We start from the raw sequence: 22,678 nt of genomic DNA, 5'->3' as shown, positions 1-22,678 counted from the left end.
TGCATTATTTTCTCAACATCTGTTAGCCACAGTTCCTGAACTTAACTTTAAAGCTTTCTCCTTTGCTATTAAAGTCCTATCCATTTGCAATTTTTTCATAACCCAATAAAACCACCCCTTGCAGCCCGAGCTTAAGTTACTTTTTGCTTGCCTGAGGCTGACTATGCAGGCAAGCTGAGTGGTCAGCTGAAGTGGTAACAGGCTATGCTAAACTCTAAATCCATAGTAATCGCCTCAAAACACTAGATGGCACAGGAGAGGCATGAATGGACCGAGGAGAGCCCCGCCTTCAAACTTGGCTGCTTTAAATAATTCTTAGGGTTAAAAAGAGCAACATTTTAGGATATTCTTATACATTATTTTCTATGAACTTTCCTATCTTTGGGACTGTTCAGAACTGAGTGATGTAAGGTGAAATTCTTTCTAGCTTGAAAGCAAACACTTAAAAAATTCTTGGTTGAGTTATACCTTTATTTTCCTTTATTTTATCACAGAAATCACACATATGCTTGCTATATGTATAATAATGCATACATACAATAACATATTTATATGCATGTATGGTTTATACATCTGTATGTTGTCTTTATGGTGCATTAGACATGTGCTGTTCCAGGATGCTTGGGGAAAATGCACACCATGGTACATGTAACTATGCCTGTGATTCTACTTATTGTTTTAATTATGTGACTGTATAGAGCTGAATTCTCAGAAATACTTTTCTAAGAGAAAACATGTAAACATAGAAGTTGGTGCTATGTAATTTCTATTTTTCTCTCAGCTTGTAGTGACTAATGTAGTCCAGGAAGTTTCTTATATAGTGTGTTTATTAAACATGAGGTTGTTATTATTTCCTTTAATGGAAAATGATAAGGAAAGTCTATTAAGCAGATACTGAATATTGAGACTCAAAGTTAGTACTGAGTATAGTAGGGTATCATTAGCTTTAGTTATAAAAGTTCTACTTGCCCTAGCCGGTTTGGCTCAGTGGATAGAGCATTGGCCTGCGAACTGGAAGGTCCCAGGTTTGATTCCAGTCAAGGGCACATGCCTGGATTGTGGGCTCAAACCCAGTAGGGGCTTGCAGGAGGCAGCCAATCAGTGATTCTCTCTCACCATTAATGTTTCTATCTCTCCCTCTTCCTTCCTCTCTGAAATCAATAAAAATATATTAAAAAAATAAAAGTTCTACTTATTTGTAGGGAATATTATACATTTAAAATCATAAGTAGATCAATGGTTTACTATTTAATAATTTCTCAAATTTAGTGGGGAAAACTAAAAATCATCCTTACAGTTGGTCATGCTAAACAACACATAGTTATCATTATATCTAATACTTGTGTAGAGAAAGCTATCTTAACTATTAAAACCTGAATAGATTCTCATTTTTAAAAAGTATATCTGGCCTTACCTAGTTTGGCTCAGTGGATAGAGCATTGGCCTGTGGACCAGAGGGTCCTGGGTTCAATTCCAGATAAGGGCATGTACCTAATTTGGGTTTCTGGCTCCTCCCCAGCCTGGGCCCTGGTCAGGGCGCCCAATTGATGTGTTTCTCTCACATTGATATTTATCTCTGTCTTTCCCTCTCTCTTCCACTTTCTCTAAAAATCAATGGAAAAATATCTTTGGGTGAGGATTTTTTTTTTTAAAGTATATAAAAACTAGATCTGGAGTGTTTGAGTTTTTAAGGAAACTCTTTGGATAATTACTGATAGCGTAAAACCAAGAGAAGCTGTTTAACATATTGTTTCCCAAGCTTTTCCATAGACTAATTGAGTTCATTAAACAAAACATCTTCTCTTATCTGTAATATGGAGAAAATGACATTTACCTCAAAGGATTGTTTTGAAAACTAGAAATAATGCATGTAAATGTATATAAATTTAAATAGCCTCAGGTTTCACAGATTAACAACTTTATTACTGAAGTAGATAATTGAGAAAGAAATAAAACTAACCAGAAACACAGAACCATAATATCAAAATAAAAAGTATGTAGGGAGTCTGACATCCCTACATTTCTGATGGCCATTTGTAAAGAATTTACTTGTAATTATTTAAAAACTACTGTCCCAGTGCATGGAAAGGAAATTAATTAGATGAAATATTTTAATATTGTAATTTTCTCTTTTTCTATAATAGAAGTGTCAACCAAATTCATGATCGACAATGACAGGTAGAAACACATGCGTGATTGGCGCCAGCAAGAGTTTTATATGTATCGTTTACATGTGAGTCAACTTAGCCTTTTATATATATGGAATAAACTTGTTTAATTAGACCTGCTTTCTAATGTAGCTGAACTTTTTCCAGCCCAGTGAAGCTGAACTTTTTCTTTCAGGTAATTGTCAGCAACACAGCAATAAATATCAACATGAAGTAGATTATTATTGTAGATCACACAGGGAGAACAAAAGGTAAAATATTTAACTGCAGCAGTGTTTGACTATATTCTGTGCAGTGAGAAAACCTGAAGTCATTTTCAAGGTCCACCATTTCTTACTTCTTTTCAGTTGGGTCAAGTTTCTAAGCTTTCTAAATCTCCGTTTTCTAGGCTAATGAAAAGAAAATAGGTTTCCACCGGGTCTCCTATCTACCTACCCCAGGACTTCTGTGAGGATCAAATGAGATGAAGCATGGGAAAATGCTTCACAGACATTTGGTTAAAGTGTGAAATGTTTGTACCTGGCTATAAAGCAAGTTGTGTTCCTGGGCTGAAGAAACTCCAAGGAGGCTAGTAGTCGCTAGGGAGAGAAAGCCAGGTGTTGCTATGTGATGTCATTACCCAGCGCCTACAGCCACCATTTCCAGGCTGGACTGGGCTGTGGGCTGCATTTTGCGCTATGGGGTCTCAGCAGCATCAGCTGCGATTTGGTGGGCTGTCACTCTGGGGTGGTGGCAGGGCCGGTGTCCCACTTGGGGGAAGCTGAGTGTTGCTTTGTGGGTGCCAGGTCTGTGGTGCTCTTTCTCTGTAAGTGGCCAGTGCACATCAAGGCAGCTCCTGTATTGAACGTCTGCCCCCCGGTGGTCAGTGTGCATCATAGTGACCAATCAGACACTTAGCATATTAGCCTTTTATATATATAGATGTTCTATATTTTATTTTGGAGAATGTGATTTCACAGTGCATCATACAATCATACATAGCATAGTTATCTTTATACCTAAAAATAATAATTATTGGGTGGAGGTATCATCCTATATTGAAGAGAATAAGTTTCTGCTTTCAGAGACATGAGTTCAAATTCTGGTCCCACTACTTATTAACTAAGTAGTCTTGAATACTCAATTCTCAAGGTCTTATTTTCTTATTCTTAACATGGGTTTGACATCTTTTAACCAGACAAGGTTGCTATGGTTAAGCAGAATTTCTCAATGACAGTACCTTAGCACTTGACATTTGGGGACAAATACTTCTTTGTTATGTGTGTGTGTGGGTGTCCTACGCCTTCACTGCACAATGTTCAGCAATATTCCTGGCTTCAACCAACTAGATAGCAATAGTGTCTCCAGGCACTGTCAGCTATCCCTGGAGGGCAAAATTGCCCCCCAGTTGAGAACTATTGGTATGTAATAATTCACTCTGTGTAAAACCAAATCAACATTAAAAAAATGATAACTATTTTTTTTAAATGATAACTATTATTGCTTTTTAGCTGAACAATCTCTCATAAGCTTTGACATTAAAGATTTCATCAGAAATTCCCAGAGTTATCCAAGTCATCTAATTTAGGGACCTTTATTTGAGATAAGAATCTAATAAAAATGTTTTCATGAAGTTACTGGTTCATACTTGTGGGGTAACTCATTAAGTCAATCCATTCAATCATATGTTAAGTCAATCAATTACAAAATATAGATGGTATTAAATAATCACTAGGGGAAAAATGATAGTAAATGTCACTTTTATGGAGCCAAACCCCTGAAGGACATGCATTAAATACAGGAACTATTCAGATCTCTTTATGGGCTCAGAAATCCTCTCTCTCTCTAATTACACAGCAGTCATTCATTAGGCAAATATTTATTGCACTCTAATTTCAGTTCAGTATGTTAAACTCTGTGTCGAATCAGTGCCATTCCTTACGGATCATACAGGGAAGATAGACAAATAAACCAACAATTCAGTGAGATCTAAAATATGAACTGTATTCTTTGGAGGGTCTCTAAAATCATTGGGAAAGTTCCCTGGGAAGGTGAAATCTGAGTTACATGGCGAAAGTGGAACAGAATCAAGTGGGGTGGGAGTCAGGAGGTATGGATATTCTATATGTGTAATAGCATGTGGATAGGGTGTAAAGAATATGGCATAGTTTATTTTCTTCAAGGAAATCAATGTATTAGGTGAGAGTATGATAGAAGGGTCAATGGTGAGTTCATGAAATATTTCATACACATTCTGATAGGAGGGACTTATAATCTGATAGATAGAGCACCTGAATTAATCTGAAAAGTAATCATATTATTTTAAATCTTAGAACACATATACTTATGTGAAGAGGGGGTTAAGTTTTTTTTAAAGTTTCCTTTTCAAGGCTTGTGCGAGCCGATTAGGGAGGTGACTTAGCTGTGAATCCAGCAAGCAGAATCGATAAGAATGGTCAGGCCAACCCACCAGGAGTCAAAACATCATCTCATCAACATCATCTCATCGCCTGGTGACTACAATAGCTGATGTCTGCAGATCCCCAGGGCTGCACATAGCACCCTATCCCATCCCTCTTTATAATCCTGCCGCCTAAACCTTGCTGGAAGACAGGATTTGATGCTTGTAAGCACCCTGTCTTCTTGGTTGGCTAGCCTTCCTAATAAATGCCTAATATGATTCAACTTTGCCTTCATTTATTGGACATAGCGACAGGCAGCCTGAGCCCAACTGGGGGTTTCCCAGTAACAATTCTACGGACTTTAGAGTTTATAAGGAAAGCTATAGTATCTATTAAATCATTATAAGATGAGGTATGACTAGGTCTGACTTCATTTAATTTTCATTTTAGATTACTCTGGTGTTGTATGTAGGAAGAACTGGAGGGGAAGGCAAATGTAGAAACAGGGAAACTACTTATAGAATATTGCAGTTATCCAGATAAATGAGAAAAACTTAAAAACTAAGGTAATGGTAGTAAGAACTGAAGAAGGCAGAACCAAAAACACATTTAGCAGGCAAACTTGGGAGGAGTTATTTATTGGTTGCACTGGGGAAATGAAAAAATATATTGTGCTTAGCATGACTACTATGCTTCTGGTTTGGGTTATTAGAAAATAGCTATTTCAATTTAAGAAGCAGGAAATAGATGGGAAGATGCTGAGTTTGTAGTGGTGGACGAATATGGGGGAAGAGAGAGATGTTGGGTCAGTCTTGGCCATGAGTATGAGCTGCTATTGGGCATATGAGTGGAGAGTTTATTGATCATTTGATGGCACAGGTTTAGAACTAAGGGAGGACGGTCTGGAGATAGAGATACTGTAGGAATTTTCAGGACTTAGACAGTGATGGGTGAGTTCATCAAAAGAGTGCGATCAAGACTTGGACTGAGGACAAATCATGGGCAATATGGATACTTAGGGTCAGTAAAGAAAGCAGAACCCTCCAAGTAGTCTGAGAAGGATGGGGGTAGAAGAAAGTAGCTACCCATGTAAAAGGAGAGTCATAGAATCCAAAAGGAGGAAAACGTTGCAAGAGAGAATAAGTGGAAGAATGCCCATTGAACTGACATGCTCAGTAGGACAGTTTGAATGAGAGATCATTGTAGGGTTAGGAGTGGTGGGGAATCTGGGGGCAAAGTATGGATAGTGTTTTTCAACAATTTTTATTTTAAGTACTTTTAGTTGGGGTTATTCCTTATCTAGCGTCCACATGCTCCATCAATTACTACTGTCTTACAGAAGGTAGAAAATGGAGTCAGAGACTGCTGATTTCAGAGATATTACTAGGTGTACCGGTTAATAATGGAAGATTTTGTAATAAAAGAAAACACAATAATTTCAAGAGAAACATCAAAAGTACTTTATTCAAAGTAATGTCCATCAATAGCTACACATCTCCCTCATCTTTCAGATAATTTGTAGATACCGTCCCAATAGAACTTTTCTTGTTTTGAGGCAAACCATTCAGAGACCAAATTTTCCACTTCTTTGTACGTTTTTTTTTTCTTAAATTAAATCTTTATTGTTCAGATTATTACAGTTATTCCTCTTTTTCCCACCCATAGCTCTCCTCCACCCAGTTCCCACCCCATCCTCTGCCCTTACCCCTCCCACTGTCCTAATCCATAGGTGTATGATTTTTGTCCAGTCTCTTCCTGCACCTCCACACCCCTTTCCCCCCAAGAATTGTCAGTCCACTCCCTTACTATGCCCCTGGTTCTATTATATTCACCAGTTTACTCTGTTCATCAGATTTTTTATTCACTTGATTTTTAGATTCACTTGTTGATAGATATGTATTTGCTGTTCATAATTTTTATCTTTACCTTTTTCTTCTTCCTCTTCTTAAAGAATACCTTTCAGCATTTCATATAATACTGGTTTGGTGGTGATGAACTCCTTTAGCTTTTTCTTATCTGTGAAGCTCTTTATCTGACCTTCAATTCTGAATGATAGCTTTGCTGGGTAAAGTAATCTAGGTTGTAGATTCTTGGTATTCATCACCTTGAATATTTCTTGCCACTCCCTTCTGGCCTGCATAGTTTCTGTTGAGAAATCAGCTGACATTCGTATGGCTATTCCCTTGTAGGTAACTGACTGTCTTTCTCTTGCTGCTTTTAAGATTCTCTCTTTGTCTTTTGCCTTTGGCATTTTAATTATGATGTGTCTTGGTGTGGTCCCCTTTGGATTCCTTTTGTTTGGGGTTCTCTGTGCTTCCTGGACTTGTAAGTCTATTTCTTGCACCAGGTAGGGGAAGTTTTCTGTCATTATTTCTTCAAACAGGTTTTCAATATCTTGTTCTCTCTCTTCTTCTGGCACCCCAATAATTCAGATGTTGGTGCGCTTGAAGTTGTCCCAGAGGCTCCTTACACTATCTTCATATTTTTGGATTATTTTTTCTTTTTGCTTTCTGGTTGGGTATATTTTGCTTCTTCTTATTTCAAATCTTTGACTTGATTCTTGGGATCCTCTTGTCTGCTGTTGGATCTCTATATATTATTCTTTATTTCAGTCAGTGTATGCTTGATTTCTAGTTGGTCTTTTTTCATATCCTCCAGGGTCTCACTAAATTTATTGGTGGTTTCTAGAAAATTCTTGAAAAACCTTATAACCGTGGTTTTGAACTCTATATCCAGTAGTTTGCTTTCCTCCATTTCTGTCATTTGTGACCTGTTTCTTTGTCTCCACATTTTTTATGCTTCCCTGTGTTGGTAGAGTGGCTTTGTGTTCTAGGTGTCCTATAGGGCCCAGTGGCTCAGCCTCCCCAATTACCTGAGATGGACACTCTTGGTGCACCCCCTTGTGGGCTTTGTGCATAGTTTTGTTGTAGTTAAGCCTTGATTGTTGTAGGTATCACTGGGAGGAATTGCCCTCCAGGCCAATTGGCTGTGAGAATCAGCTGTGTCTACGGTGGGAGAACTTCTGTGCTGATGACACCCTTATGGGGCAAGGCTTGCTTCAGTGGGGCTTTGGTGCTCACTGAGTCTGCCCCCTGAGTGTGTCCCTTATGGATCTGAGGAGTTGTAATCTGGATGGTCCCACTCTGACCACTGGGTACACTGGCTCTTGGATCTAAGGAGGTGCTAATTTAGCCTCTGCCTGAGGCTACCCAGCAGGAGCTATGAAGAGATCTACAGATTCCCCTTCCTTGTTTGGGGTTTGGAGGTGTCCAGATGAGGCCCAGCTGTGAAGCAATGCAAGCTGCTGTGGGGCCTTGGGCCTTCTCTTGGAAGTTCTGGGTCTGTCTGGCCCAGTTTCAGTTTGTTAGGTAATTTTCAGATTGCAAAGGGCCAGGGCGTTCATATGCAAAAGCCTCTGCCGCAGCTTGGGTGGGGCGGGGTCTCATGGAATCAACAGGGCGGAGCAAACAGCTATGGCTGATCCTCAGCCCTGCCCTAAGAGGCCCTGAGTCTCAGTGTCCTGGTAGTCACTGCAAGCACCTTTGAGAGAAAGTCGCCCTCGAGTTCCGAGTTCTGCCCGCTGCCAGACAGTCCAGTTTCTCCCCATATGAGTCTGGGTCCCCAGAGACTCGCCCGGAACTGATGTTCAGAGGAGTTGGGGGCTTGTGACTCCCTCCTGATTCAAAAAGACAGCCGCATCCTCAGTTGCCAGTTCTTGCCGTGTGTGCCTCCGTACCTCTGCACTTTACTTCCGCACCTCCTCTGAGTCTCAGTGTGCTTTTCTCTTTCCTTCTAGTTGTAGAATTTCCACTCAGCCAGCCTTCCTGTAGTTCTGGATGATGTCTGTTTTGTCATTTAGTTGTATTTTTGAAGTTGTTGTGGGAGGCAGCAATTTCCGGTGTTTACCTATGCTGCCATCTTGGTTTCTCTCCCCTTTGTACGTTTTGAAGTGCTGCTCAGAAAGTGTGTGTGTCATTGATCGGAACAAGTGGTAATCTGAAGGAACAAGGTCTGGAGAATATGGTGGGTGGGTTAATACTTCCCAGGCAAGATCTTTTAACATGTCTTTAACTGGTTTTGATGTATGTGGTGGTGCGTCATCATGAAGCAAAATTACTTTGTTGTGTCTTTTGGCACATTCTGGTCGTTTCACAATCAAAGCGTGGTTCAAATTGATTATTTGATGTCGGTAGCGGTCAGTATTAATGGTTTCACTTGGTTTTAGAAGCTCATAATACACCACACCTTCCTAATCCCACCAAACGCAGAGCATTGTCTTCTTTCTGAAGCGATTTGGCCTTGCAGTCCATGTTGATGGTTGACCTGGATCATCCCATGATTTTGTGCATTTGGGATTCTCAAAATAAATCCACTTATCATCGCCAGTCACAATTTGATGCAAAAAAGACTTTCTTTCGTGTCGTTGAAGCAACATTTTACTGATAACTTTTCGGTTTTCCATTTGTCTTTCGTTCAGTTGATGTGGCACCCATTTTCCTTCCTTTAAAATTTTTCCCATTGCTTGTAAACGATCAGAAATTGTTTGCCGAGCAACGTTTAATCTTTCTGCAAGTTGCTTTTGAGTTTGACACGCATCTTCATCCAATATTGCTTGTAATTATTGGTCTTTAAACTTTTTCAGTTGACCTGGACATTCTTTGTCTTTCACATTGAAATCATCACTTTTAGCGCATTTAAACCAGCATTCACAAGTATCTTGAGATGGAGCATGTTCACCATAAGCTTCCTGAAGTATACGATAACTTTTTTCTTCAAAATAAAGTAATGAATTAAAACTTGCTGCAAATGCTCTTTTTTTTGGCATGAAATTTGACATTTTTAAGCGTAAAAATATCTATTATGTTAACACCTTCAGCAAATTTGACATATGAAGTTTTGAAGCTTGCTGTCAATACAACAAAATAGCATACATATCAAATCACATATATATCAGCATATGTGTAACTCTACCTATTGAAAACAATCCACATTATTAACTGGTACACCTAGTAAATAATAAATATACTGGCATTAGGAGACAGAGAGAAGGGAGAGCAAACCATGCACTTTGGTAATATCTAATACTAATACTAGTACTAATACTAATACTAATACTAATAAATACTAATACTAATATAACAGTTGTTTGAACATTGACTGACACTATTATCAGGCACAGAGACACTGCTCAATTAGAAATCAGGAATTGAAGATCTGTGTGGTAGCGACCATATCAACTGAAGCAGGCTGGTCAAATCAAGATGCTAGTTTAGAAGAAGGAATTTGTAGAGAGTTAAAGAATGATATATTTTATTGTTTGTAATGTAAAGCACTCCAGCAAAGCAGTGTTGTATGTGTGTGCTCAGTTTTTATCTGTGGAGTGAGGGTGGGATATGATTAGTTAAAATTTCAAACAACCAAATATGGAATACACATGCTGGGGGCCAGGCTGGCGAGCACTTGAAAGGCTCTAATCAAATTCCCACTCTTTAGAGGTGTCTAATCCAAGCTTTCAGCTCTCTTCATCTCAGATCAACACCAGATGGCATGGTAATTAGCACATTGGATATAGAAATGTTTTTTCATTGATAAAATTAGTTATGTTCAAGATGTGTATGTGTTATTGGCTAGGTATATTGGACTGGGGCTCCTGTATGGACAGGATTTCAGAATAGAGTGAACTTGATAGCCTATATCCCTTGAGAATGGTCTCTTGGTTTAGGGTTTCAAACCCATCTGGTGTGAGTACACTTATTTGAGAATATTCTTTGTCTGACTCCTACTGAGATAGCGGAATCCTGCCTCTAGCATATTGTGGGGTTTTTTTCTGCTTCGCATTAACCTTTTATGCATGATGCTGATAATTACCTAAAACTATAGAGAATAGGTACTTCATTGAACCTATAGAACTAATTGCATTAGTATTTTTGTGGCTTCCTATAGTTAACTGTATGTGGGTGTGGCAGGATTTGGTCTGAAACATTCGTTTATGGAACTATTATACTCAATGTTAAAGTGGCAGGTGAGGAGACCTATTAAAGCTACCACTATTTACCCAAAATAATCCAATATTGTGAATTGCCAATTAGATCAGTTTGCAACCATCTGATATTTACTCCTCTGTATGGGACAATGTAAAATTTCTGATTCCTTTATAGGTACCTGAGAAAATTTTAAAAAGTCAATGACTGAACTTGGATTTCTTTATATAGTAAGTTAAAAACAATATTCACCTCATGAGTAGTAATAGCTAATATTTTCTGAACGCTGTTATGATAATTTATATATACATTTGCATTTAATCTCCAAATCACCTTATGAAATAGTTAAAAACTATTATCCCCATTTTTTTGGATGAGAGCATTGAGGCCCAGTGAGATTAAGGAAGTACCTCATGAGTTCAAGGTCACACAACTAGTAGGAAATAGGCCTGAGATTATGAGCTCAAACAGTCTAGTTCTAGAGACCATGCTCTTAAACACAACCCTCTTTTAACTCTCCGGTTTAAATGAGATAATTTATGGGAGAAATAATTATTACACACACATAGACACACAAATATTGGTCAAATATAAATTGGTTAGAATGATCCAAAGTTCATTTATTAATTAGTCAAGCACGCATGCATAATGCATAAGTACTAGGAAATCACTCAGATAAACTTAACAAAGAGAAGATAATTATGGGATAATGAATGCCTCCTAATTAGGTTTTACTGTTCAACCTTATCACACATATATTATATCCATATTTTATTTTTGTTTATTATCTTTAAAAGATCTATTAAAACTTTATTCTAGAAAACAGTATTTTACAGTTGAAAAATTCTTCAGGTATCTTAATAAAACTTCCTCACTCAGCAATGACTTTTATTCTAAAAAATTTTCCAGATCTATTAAGAAAAAAATCAACTTACCTTTTAGTTAGATGTTCCTATAAAGCTATCCTGACTTCAACTAATTATTGATTGGACCTTGAAAAGTATAATTGGAAGCAAGGTTGTCTGAATACTACCTTCAAATACTAATTTTACTGACTGAAGTATTTTCTTGGCTGGATTTCATTGGAACTAGGCAAGAGATTAAAGAGCTTGCTTTTCTTTTATTTTTCTTTCTTTTCTTTTTTTTTGCAAAAAGAGAAAATACATTTTTTTCCCCTGGTTACATATCAGCCTTAGATAAGCCTTCTGAGATCAAAAACTGTACAAAGGATATTAAAACATTGCTTCTCAGTTTTAGAGTTCCCACAGTGTGTTTAGTTCACCTAATGGCATCTCAGTAGAATGGCCAGGGGAATATGGAGGAGAAATGAGATTTCATTCTGAGTTTTAGAGGCAGGAGGAGAGAATGTTTGTTCCATGTGTTCATTATCTGGAAAGCAGAGTATGGTCTGTTTGTCATTAATATTAACATGAATTAGTGTTGCTTACTTCCCATCGGAGCCCTCATGATAGAAAGTCAGGGTGGGCCAAACTTAGTCCCAAGAAATATGGGGAAATACTCCAGAGAAGCTACAGTCTAGCATTTGAAAAGAGTAAACAGGAATAAAACAGCAAAGCCTATGGGAATGTGGGAGAGGCCTTCACCTCTGCTGATGTGCGGTCTAGTTGTGGCACTGTCTATGCGGAGAAACAGGCGGAAAATGTTTAACCAGCAGAGTAGATGGATTTTCAGTGTAAATTGAATTTAAAAAATTTTTAAAAAATTATTTTTTAAAGAAAGCACTAAATACCCTGATTATCTCAGTTTTATAAAATCTTTTTAAAGGGATTTTTAAAAATAAGCTTTCCTTATGCAGACATTTGTTGTGTTAAATTATATAAACTAACAGGGGAACAATCTTTAACAGAGCAGTCAGAGACTCCAAATCAAGGTAGTTTAAAACTGTAGAAATGAAAATAAGCAGTAACTTTAACAGCATATACTGTCTTAGTAATGGCTAACATTTATGATTATAGTTACTGTAGATTAGCTATCATTAGTAGCTTTACAGGAGTTATTTTATTCAATTAAGACAACCTTATTAATGTCCTCACTTCACATTTGAGAAAACTGAATTTAATAGCACTTAATATCCCCAAGATCTCATACCGAACTGGTGAAATTGGGACTTAACCAAACACCTAATACACTTTCCCTTAGGTAGCGTTCTTTCTGAGCCGGACAAACTTTGTGAACTTTTCCCATGTTCTTCCAGAGGATGGAGAACAGATGACTCCACTTCCGCAGTTTCCGTAGCCGAGGGAGACTGAGCACTGCCCTTGTATGCGAAGCCGGTCACTTCACTGCTATGGCCTGTGTAATGTATCCAGTGGGAAGTTGACTTGTCAAGTGACTTTAGTAAAGAAATGCTGTTGGAGGATTGTTATAAATTCTATAACCTACTTATTCTAGAATCGAGGCAGATTGTATAACTGTCTATTGAGCAATAAACCTCTCAATAGAGTCTGCATATGAAATCTGTGAGTAATGATTAGTGCTTTGGAAAAGTGTTTCTTCAAAAGGTCCAAGAGTTAAAGCAGACTGGTAGATGGAGAAAGGGTTATGAGTGGCCATATGATATACTCCTGGGCTTTTTGGACCGTTAAGAGGCATTGCTCCTTCTGTGCAGAACTCTTCATTTTGATTTCCTCCAATAGGTGAAAACCTCTCTTTAGACTGACATCAACCTCTTTAATTTGTGTGCAAATAAAAAAGAAAAGCTATTTATGAGTAGAGGACAATGAAGAACATGGACTATGTTTAATATTTGCTAAATTTCAAACTTACTGTTTATCAGAAGAAGTGAGATACTTCATATCTATTAGTTTTTTTAAATCCTTATAACAACTTAGGATATAGGTATTATGTTTAACCCTTATTTTAGAGAAGACAAAACAAAAGCACAATAACTTTCTCAAGGTCATAAACTTATTAAGAAGGAAATCAGAGGCAGTTTGCATTCACTGACAACAGCACACCTTTCTAACCTTTCCCTAGTGTTGTGTTATATCTGGACATTCCACAGAACATCTTACTACGTCTTATTGGTCTATTAAATTGATGATATCATGGTAATTAAACCAAATGAGCAAGTACATTGGGAGGCTTTGTAGGCAGAAGGAAGGAGATGAACCCAATGCAGATTCAAGTACCCCACAACATTAGCAAAGTTTTTCAAATTCCAACACACTGGGGCTTGCTGTGATAGCCCCTCCAAAGTAAGGAACAGATCATTTGCATCTTATCTATCCCTAAGAAAGAAGCACAATGCTTGGTAAACCCCTTGATCACTCTAGGCTTCTTATAGCAAGGAGGCAATAGGCAAGAATGAAATCATCATACCTCCTCTGATCAGCAGGAAGGGCTGCTGCTAGACCACAGGGCAGGAACAATGTTTTGTATTTAGATGGTCTATTTGGAAATATCCTGATGTTCCCATGCCCCTTAGTCATAGCCTGAGAAGACCACAGTAAGAGGGATTCAGTCACACAGAAATGAAGGTCTGGGTTGTTCTACTAGGCAATCTACCTCGTCTATGCTCCTGCTGTCTCAATGGAAATGGCCAGGACAATATGGAGGAAAAATGTAAGTTCCTTCTAAATTTTAGAGGCAGAAGAAGAGAACGTTTGTGCCTTTGGAAAGGAAGTCCTTGCAAACTCTTTGGAAAGCAGAGGATTGTCTGTTTGTCATTAGAATTAGCATGAATTAGAACTTCTAGCCAAGGATGAAGGGAGTTTAGGAAGGGCAGTAGAAAGGGGGATGCTGATTATCATTTATAGCTCCAAGAGCAGCAATAGTAGAGTCTGTTCATTCCACTAACATGTCTTTTGTGAGTTTTCCCAGAAAACAAGAACAATCAGAACACAGTGGAAACTCTTTCCAAATATGGTGAACTTACTATGAAAAGGAATGACTCTGAAAAGTGCAAGGGGTAGACTGTAGTGGGTTCTGGAGTTCTCTACCCAGATTCCCAAGCTGATGGTTCACATTTCTGTCCCACATTGATAATTTCATTTAGCCCCAGGGAACTGCCTGGTCACAATGTTTGGGGCCCAAAGCTAGAAGACTTTAAGATTGGGCATGGTTCTATTGCTGGGGTTTGGGGACATCTGGAGGCATCTGGGGTCTGGAAGTTAATGCTGGTTGTTGGCTGAGATTTTGACTGTCAGTTGAAACACCTACATTCTTTGCATGGTCTCTCATATGCCTCTAGTTTGGACTGCACAACATAGTAGGTGAGTTTCAAGAACTGCCATCTCAAGAGAGTGAGGCAGAAATGCTTCACATGTCCTGGTCTAATTTTAGAAGCAACATATCATCAATTCTGCTGGACTCTAGTGGTCAGAACTCACAAAAGTCCTCTGCTTCTGTGGGGAGAAGATGTAGAACCCACCACTTGATGGAAGTAACGTCATGTCACAGTGTAGGCCCATGGGGTTTTTGAAATAGTGTATCCATCCTTGGAATATACAGTTTGCCACATCAAGGAAGGGGACATAAACTCCTTTTCTTGACTGCACATTCTACCTTCTCTGGCACAGCACTGATGCATTCATTTTCTTGAAACAGTACCTTTAACAAAGCAATTCCTTGACAAAAACAAAACAGAATGTAAAACTATCAAAGTCTCTTTGCTACTTATACTAGTAAAGTCCAAATTCCTTAAGATAGCATTCAAGAGCCTCCCAAATTCAGACATGATCGCATTACCCCTTCCTGTTACTTTCAGACCAAGACTGTAGCTTATGACCAGCTTACATAATATATCATGGTTGTGATGTGTCCTGAGCTCTTCTCTTTTGTACCATCGGACATGCTTTTTTCCTAATCTCAGAATTTCACCATAGAGGTGCCTTCAATGTTTGTCCAATAAAATCCTACTCATCTTTTAAAACCTTTTTTTCTTTCTCACTCAAACCAGGAGTGATTACTCCTCCTTTCAAGACTACTGCAGCACCGGTTAAGTACTGGTCATGTGTTCTTTATCACACTGTGCTAAATTCCGTCATTTTGGGGTGACGAAATGCTCCACTGAGATGTGGTTTGTTAGTTAATGCTATTCTCTGTGCAAAGATAATGTCTTTTCTCAGCAAAATTTAGGGGATAGCCATACTTTCTCTAATTGCATTGCTTCGGTGAACTAGTTATTTATTACAGTATTACTCTACCTTAAAAACCAAGTACTATGTGTTGTTAAATTTCTTCCAGATTTCAAAATATTCAAAGGGATAACATCTCTTATTGGGTTTCCAGGTCACCCAGAATGCTCATATAGAGACACACAGCTATGCAATAATGTCGATGAGCCACACAGTGTTATGGAGTAATGTTAGTTGGAATTAGTGACAGAGATCAATTTCCAGGGAAGAATTTTCAAATATATCATAGATAGTCATTTATTCAAATGTATTATGCACACATATGTATCAAAACATTTTTCCAATGTTATATAATTTGTTGAGAAACATGAATTTAAACTGTTTAAGGTTTTTGTAGCTTTAACTTTGCACATAGGCTTGTGACTGCCTAAGAAGTGTGTAGAGTAAGGCAGCATTTTTTAGGTCTATGTGGTGCACCCTAGGAGATTATGGGCCCAGAACGCCATCTGAGAGCCACCTCTGGCACATAGAGAGGCAGCAGTGTTGCAGTGTGACCCCGCTCTCTGCAGTGGCTCTGACTCTGGTGTTGCCTGTGGAGGACCTGACTCAGCAGGGCCAGTGAGTCTCTGTCCCAGGACTTTGGAATTTAGAAATGAAAGAGAGTTGAGACAATCTTGTGTGGGTACCTGGATTGTGGGTAAACTATCACATTCAGCCTTTCTCCCCACCATGTAAAGTGGAAGGAAATGGGTTTTTACCAAGAAAGAGAAGGATGAAGCAGGCAGGAGAGAAAGAGAATGAGTCCTAAGAGCATTTGAGTCCTTGGATCTCACCGACTCGGAGTCCACTCACATTCTTGAACTTGGGTCCCATGTGACGTTCTATATTCCTTTTAAATGTTCTCCCCTTTCCTCAGTCTAGTTATTTTCACCCAACTTACAACCAAAAGTATTCCAATTAAAATGCCATAAAGCCTTTTCTTCTCAGAGCACTTTATGGGATTTATGTTAGAGAGAACTCATCTTGGATAATGTGGCCATCAAACGGTAAAATTAAGAGAAAAGGGGAGGCTTCTCCAAAGCTCAGCCTGCGACAGATTGGACAAAATCTGGTTTCTCTGAATTCCTAATCTGTAGCACATTATTGGTCTTAATATTTACACGTACATGTTTTTAAACATAGTCATAATATTTCAGAGCTGCAGTGGTCTTGAAATAATACTGTTGGACTTTCAAATTATACATATAAAGAAACGGGGGTCCAGAGAGGTCAATGTTTAATCAAAGAGCACACAGACAGATGGCAATTAGCTCACCCATACATTTTATATACATTGAAATCTCCTCCCTATACAAAGACAGCTCAGTGAATCTTTCTAGATCCTGCTTGTTCGCAGGAAGTGGTGTGTGCAACTTCCCAGCACTACTCAGAGGCCCACTACTTTCCCTGAAGTCCTGTGTCCTACTTCACACTAGCTGGATGGTGGTGACAATGGCAGCAGCCACTTTAGGCACAGAAATGGAGAGCACAAGTTGAGATAACAGAGCTGCCCTCGCAACGGAGTCCCTGGAATTTTACATGAGGCAGAAATAGACTTTTGCTCTGAGCTATAGTGCTCTGGCTCTCTTTGTTACAGCTGCTTATCTTATACCCTAACACCGTGGTAGGCAAACTGCGGCTCGCGAACCTCATGCGGCTTTTTGGCCCCTTGAGTGTGGCTTTTCCTAAGCCTTAGGAGTACCCTAATTAAGTTAATAACAATGTACCTACCTATATAGTTTAAGTTTAAAAAATTTGGCTCTCAAAAGAAATTTCAATCGTTGTACTGTTGATATTTGGCTCTGTTGACTAATGAGTTTGCTGACCACTGCCCTAACACATACACCTCTAAAAATAGCCCCCCATGAGCTTGTTGTAAGATTGAAACAGGATAACAGAGTAAGCAATGGGGACACATGGCTGTTATTTTCATTTTTCCTGAATCTGGCCCCTTTTATAATTGACATTTCAAACTCTGTCCTTGGTTTCTGAGCTCATCTTTGTGTGTTTTCCTCAGTAAGTCATTTATCCATGCCAATAAATGTGGAATAGGGACATCCTACTCTAAGCCCATTCCAGATGTGGGAAACCTGGTCAGAGTCAGCTCTAATTGTGTAGGAAGTAAATTTGGATTTATAGAGGTGATACCTGAATCCACATTTCATTCTCTCTTGATCTCAGAGAGAAATTAGTTAATTGTGAAGACTCAGGGATTGTGCTGTTTATTTTTTGTTCACCCTTCAAATTGTGGCGGCATGCATTACAATAAGAGTTCATGTTCCCATTCACTACCTTGCCGGAGATCTTGAAATGCACGGTGATTCTCAGATAGGCAGGTGAGAGAGTGATCTGCCTGCTTAATTCTCCAATAACCACCCAGAAGGATACCTTTTAGTGCCCAAAAGAAGCTGTGATTTTTTTCTTTCTGGGATGGTGCCTCCCAGAAGGTCATGGTCTATGGTGATCAACAAAACCAAACTCGTAAAGTACCATCAGGGCTTTCCTTTTTTACCAACGCCATTTTGAAAACATGCAGAGACACTTCCACTTGCCAACAAATCAGATTTCAAAAAGAGAAAGAGTAGTGAAGATGAAAAGGAATTGGAGGGGACAGTGTATATCCTGTAATAAAGTTAGGTAATAATTTATCTTTTAATTTTCAATTGGGTCTAAAATTCCTTTGTACTGACATGTGAAATAACCTGCTTTTTTTTTCTTTTTCTTTTTATTGTGGTGATTGACTAATGAATATCACACAGTGGTGATGACCAGGAAGACAGAGGCCTGGTAACTTCAACACAGAGGACACTGGCTTTGCTCTAAAATGTAGTGGTTAGAGAACAATTACTGGGGAAATGCTTCCCAGTTGAGCCAAGGCAGATCTGGACAGGGATATATAAAGACATTATTAATTTGGATGAAAGTTTTGTTTTTGCCAATATATCTTTTATTTGGCTCCAGATAAGAGGATTGTTCAGAGCTTTTTGAAAGACCTCTAGTATGCTATTTATTAGAGAAACATTCATCTAATCAAATAACACTCACTTTATAGAGGAAGAAATATTCCTCTGCTTTGAGGGCCATAGGTCATACATTGGAATATGGCTTTGGTCACTGACAGTGCTGACATGATGAAGATTTTTTTTTTCTCCTACCCTTATGGGGATTCTTTTCTGTAACCTCTGGCTGCATTAGAAACTTCGCTGCTTAACAGAAACAATTGTTCTTTGTTCTTGTGGCCAAATGAAAGCTCTTGTTTTCCAGTCCAGTTCTGCTGGCAGGTTAGGTGCAATCAGGGGTGTCATCAAGAAGAGATGAGAATATGCAGAATACAACCACTGTTGTTTTTGGAGGCAGAATGCCCCCTTTTTTTTTGGCAAAGTCAAAGCTAAGCACATGTGAAAGCAAAGAAGGCTAAACTATGGATCTTTCAATATGACGGTTAATGCTTTGCACAAATGCAAAGTGATGTTTGAGAGAACCAACCTTTCTGATCACTTTCCTAAGATAGACACACAGGCAGACAGACATTTTAATACATCTCAGAAAGTCAGAGCTCAAATATGATGCATTAAGTAACATCTGTAATCCTGACACCCGAGTGCTTTGTATATACGTGCAAGAATCTTTTACTTGGTATCTTCAGTAGAAATACTATCCTAAAATGATTTGGGGAAGAAAAGTGGCAGAAAGTATGTAGAGAAGTCTCATTTCCTGCAGGTCTTTGGGGTTTTAACGAGGTTGCCATCACACAGGTCTAGGCCTTCCCCTCTCCACTGAACTTCATTTTCCATCATACTGATTATCCTGCTGCTCAAGCCATACTCTGGTTCTGTGGTCATTATTCATGAACCATCTCCATTAAAGTGCAGTGGTGCCTACTTTCCTGTACTTAATAGTAGAGACATTAAAGGACAAGCTAAAACCTGACTCGACAATATCGTCATGCCCAAGAGATATTGTTATAAGTTGTGTTATGAGTGTCTTCAAAGATATGTGGATGGCACAAATGTGGAGAAGAGAGGACAGGCTGAATTGGTTTGTAATTCTTGAATGTGAACTGTTCAGGGAGCCATTAGGGAGAAAGCAGAGTCATGGAGGAACTCCTGGGAGAGGAACTCTGAGGGAGAAGGAAGAGGCCTTCCTTATAAAGGTAGCAGGGCGTTGGAGGACTGAGAAAAGACCTGCATGAGAACTGAGGGAGGGAGACGAGTCTCCAGGGAATTGTTAGGCAAAAGCATGTTCTCAAGCAGAAATATTTCAAAAGCATATATTTAGCCATTAAGGGTTAAAAAAAGGGAACATTTTATTTTGTATTTTGAAAGGAAAGATTTGATTTTTAGTGAGAAGTCTGCATTTCATCTTAAAGCAGTGGTTCTCAACCTTCCTAATGCCACGACCTTTTAATACAGTTCCTCATGTTGTGGTGACCCCCAATTTCATTGTTACAAATTGAACATAATTAAAGCATAGTGATTAATCACAAAAACAATATGTAATTATATATGTGTTTTCCGATGGTCTTAGGCGACCCCTGTGAAAGGGTCGTTTGACCCCCAAAGGGGTCGCGACCCACAGGTTGAGAACCTCTGTCTTAAAGGAAGAATACATCTTCAGCTTAATTATTCCCGATAGGAAAAGCTTCTGTGTGTGTGTGTGTGTGTGTGTGTGTGTGTGTGATTTGTGCATTTAATATACACTCAACACATGTTTCAGCAAAGTTCTCTCTGGCATGGCAGATGTATATGTAGACAGTATATTTGAGCTTCCACAATCTTTAATCTAAGTTCATGGTTGTAATAAACAATATTCAGTTGGATTGAAGAAAATTCTGGTGGTCCCCAAAATGCTTCTGGGAAAGCACTGCTTCATGAATTATTGTGGAGTCAGCATTGCCAAGTCCACTAGTTCTGCTAAGGAAAGTATCATAAGCTTTCATTAGAAAAAGAACGGCCTCAGGAATCAGGTACAAGTTCTGACCATGACATTTTTATCTGTTGAGTGGGTCCAGTGATACCTGTTTGGAGGTCTTGTTGTGAGGATTAATTGAAATAATGCATATTAAAGTGCCTTTAGAAGGATTAGATTTCTATGCAAATGAGTGGCACACATACCAGTTGTGTATAAGGATATTACGATACGTCAAAGTCTCTGGAAGAGCATGCATGTGATATTTATACTAACCTTCAAGTCCAGGACTGGAAAAATGTGTTCTGGCAGATGTTCTCAGATAAAATGATGTTTTTTTGAAATTTATATAAAATGTTCAGCTGATGGAGGATTAAACATAAAAAAGACAGTATAATAGGTTTGCCTGTGGTGAAAAAGAACCATTTATTCAAGTTTGTGTGTTATTTTAGTCATGTATTTTAGATCTGGTAATGGGAGTTTCAGAAGAGGCTACTAAACTATGTACATTTTGATTTTCTATACTAGACTAGAGGCCCAGTGCACGGATTCATGCACCAGTGGGGTCTCTCGGCCTGGCCTGCAGACATCCCCTGAGGGGTCCTGTATTGTGAGAGGGTGCAGGCCAGGCCAAGGGACCCCACCGGTGCAGGATCAGGGCTGGAGAGGGATGGCGGGAGGGTTCCAGGGTGTGTCCGGCCCATCTCGTCCAGTCCCAATCAGTCGGACCCCAGCAGTAAGCTAACCTACCAGTTGAAGCATCTGCTCCCTGGTGGTCATGGCGCATCATAGCTAGTAGTTGAACAGTCGAATGGTCACTCAGGCTTCTATATGTGTAGATTCCATTAGGATGTAAGGCAGTTGACAATAAAAGCACAACTAGAAAATAGTAAATTACAAATAAAAAATGGAAAAAAGTGAACAAATTAAATAAGTAGTAGAAACAGAAGGAGAAAAATAGAATGCACATAGCTAGGGTTTAGAGTTGTTATTATTATTTCACAATTATTGTGCAATTTTTTTAACTTTCAAAGTAAATGTAATAAATGTTTTTTCAATAGAAAATATTAAAACATGGAAAAGTATAAAATGAGAAGTGAAAGTGTCCTAATAATTTCTCTAGCCAGAAGTAGCTGTTAACATTTTGATACGTATCATTCCAGCATTTTGCTCTTTACTAGTACAAACCTAATTTTTATATACAAATTTGAGCTCATATACTACATATTGCTTTGTTCATGCTATGGTCTATTTTAGCATTTTTTATGCCCTTGTGAGTTCTTTGAGAAATGATTTTAAGTGGCTGCATAACTACTGTATGGGTAACCATAATTTACTCAGCCAGTATCCCAGTATTAGACATGGATATTGTCTCCAAGACTTTGCTATTATAAATGATGCGGCTCTCAACATATTTATATGTAAATCTTTGTGTGAATCCTTAAGAACTTATTGGAAAAAATTACTAGAAGACAGTAGAAATTTTGAATTGATCAAAATCTGACTGGGACAAAATTTTTGTGCTTCAGTTTCTTGATCTGAAAATTGAGGATTATAATAGTACGTTCCTGACATGCTTGAAGGCCCTGGGGTTCTCATGGTGCCAGATCACAAAGGATTTAATCTGTAGCCCACAACACTGCCCCAAAGCAAGACTATTCTGTCCTTCAAAGCCTTGAAACCTCGCGTTTACTTGGCCTCCTTATGGATGAAAGTCTTTTCAGGCATCTATTTCTAGAATAGGGAGGTTTCATCCATGTTGCATATTTTCTCTGGCAAGTAATTTTCCTCCTTAATCAGCTTATCTAGAGTTTCCAAAAATTCCTCAGCTGCCTTCACACCAGCATTCACCTCTCACTTTCACATTATGGAATGAATAACAATTCTTGAGTTGTTTAAAGTACCCAGAGCTAGTAGTAAACTCAACATTGCAGTCAGGCCCAGCCTTTTTTTAAAACATCAGAAACAACCTTTTTGCTTTGTCCACAGCTACTGTCACTTTGTTCTTGTTCTTCAAGGTCATAGCTATGATGAAATGGGATATCACTAAACATCACTATTTAGTGGAGATCAATAAACACCACTGTTTTTTCTTCGTTTTC

The sequence above is a fragment of the Myotis yumanensis genome, unplaced genomic scaffold (assembly GCF_028538775.1).
Source record: "Myotis yumanensis isolate MYYU_CA2020_CCGP unplaced genomic scaffold, mMyoYum1.0.hap1 SCAF_5, whole genome shotgun sequence".
Classification (NCBI taxonomy): Eukaryota; Metazoa; Chordata; class Mammalia; order Chiroptera; family Vespertilionidae; genus Myotis; species Myotis yumanensis.
The sequence above is the reverse complement of the archived record's forward strand: the minus strand, read 5'-3'. Positions refer to the sequence as shown.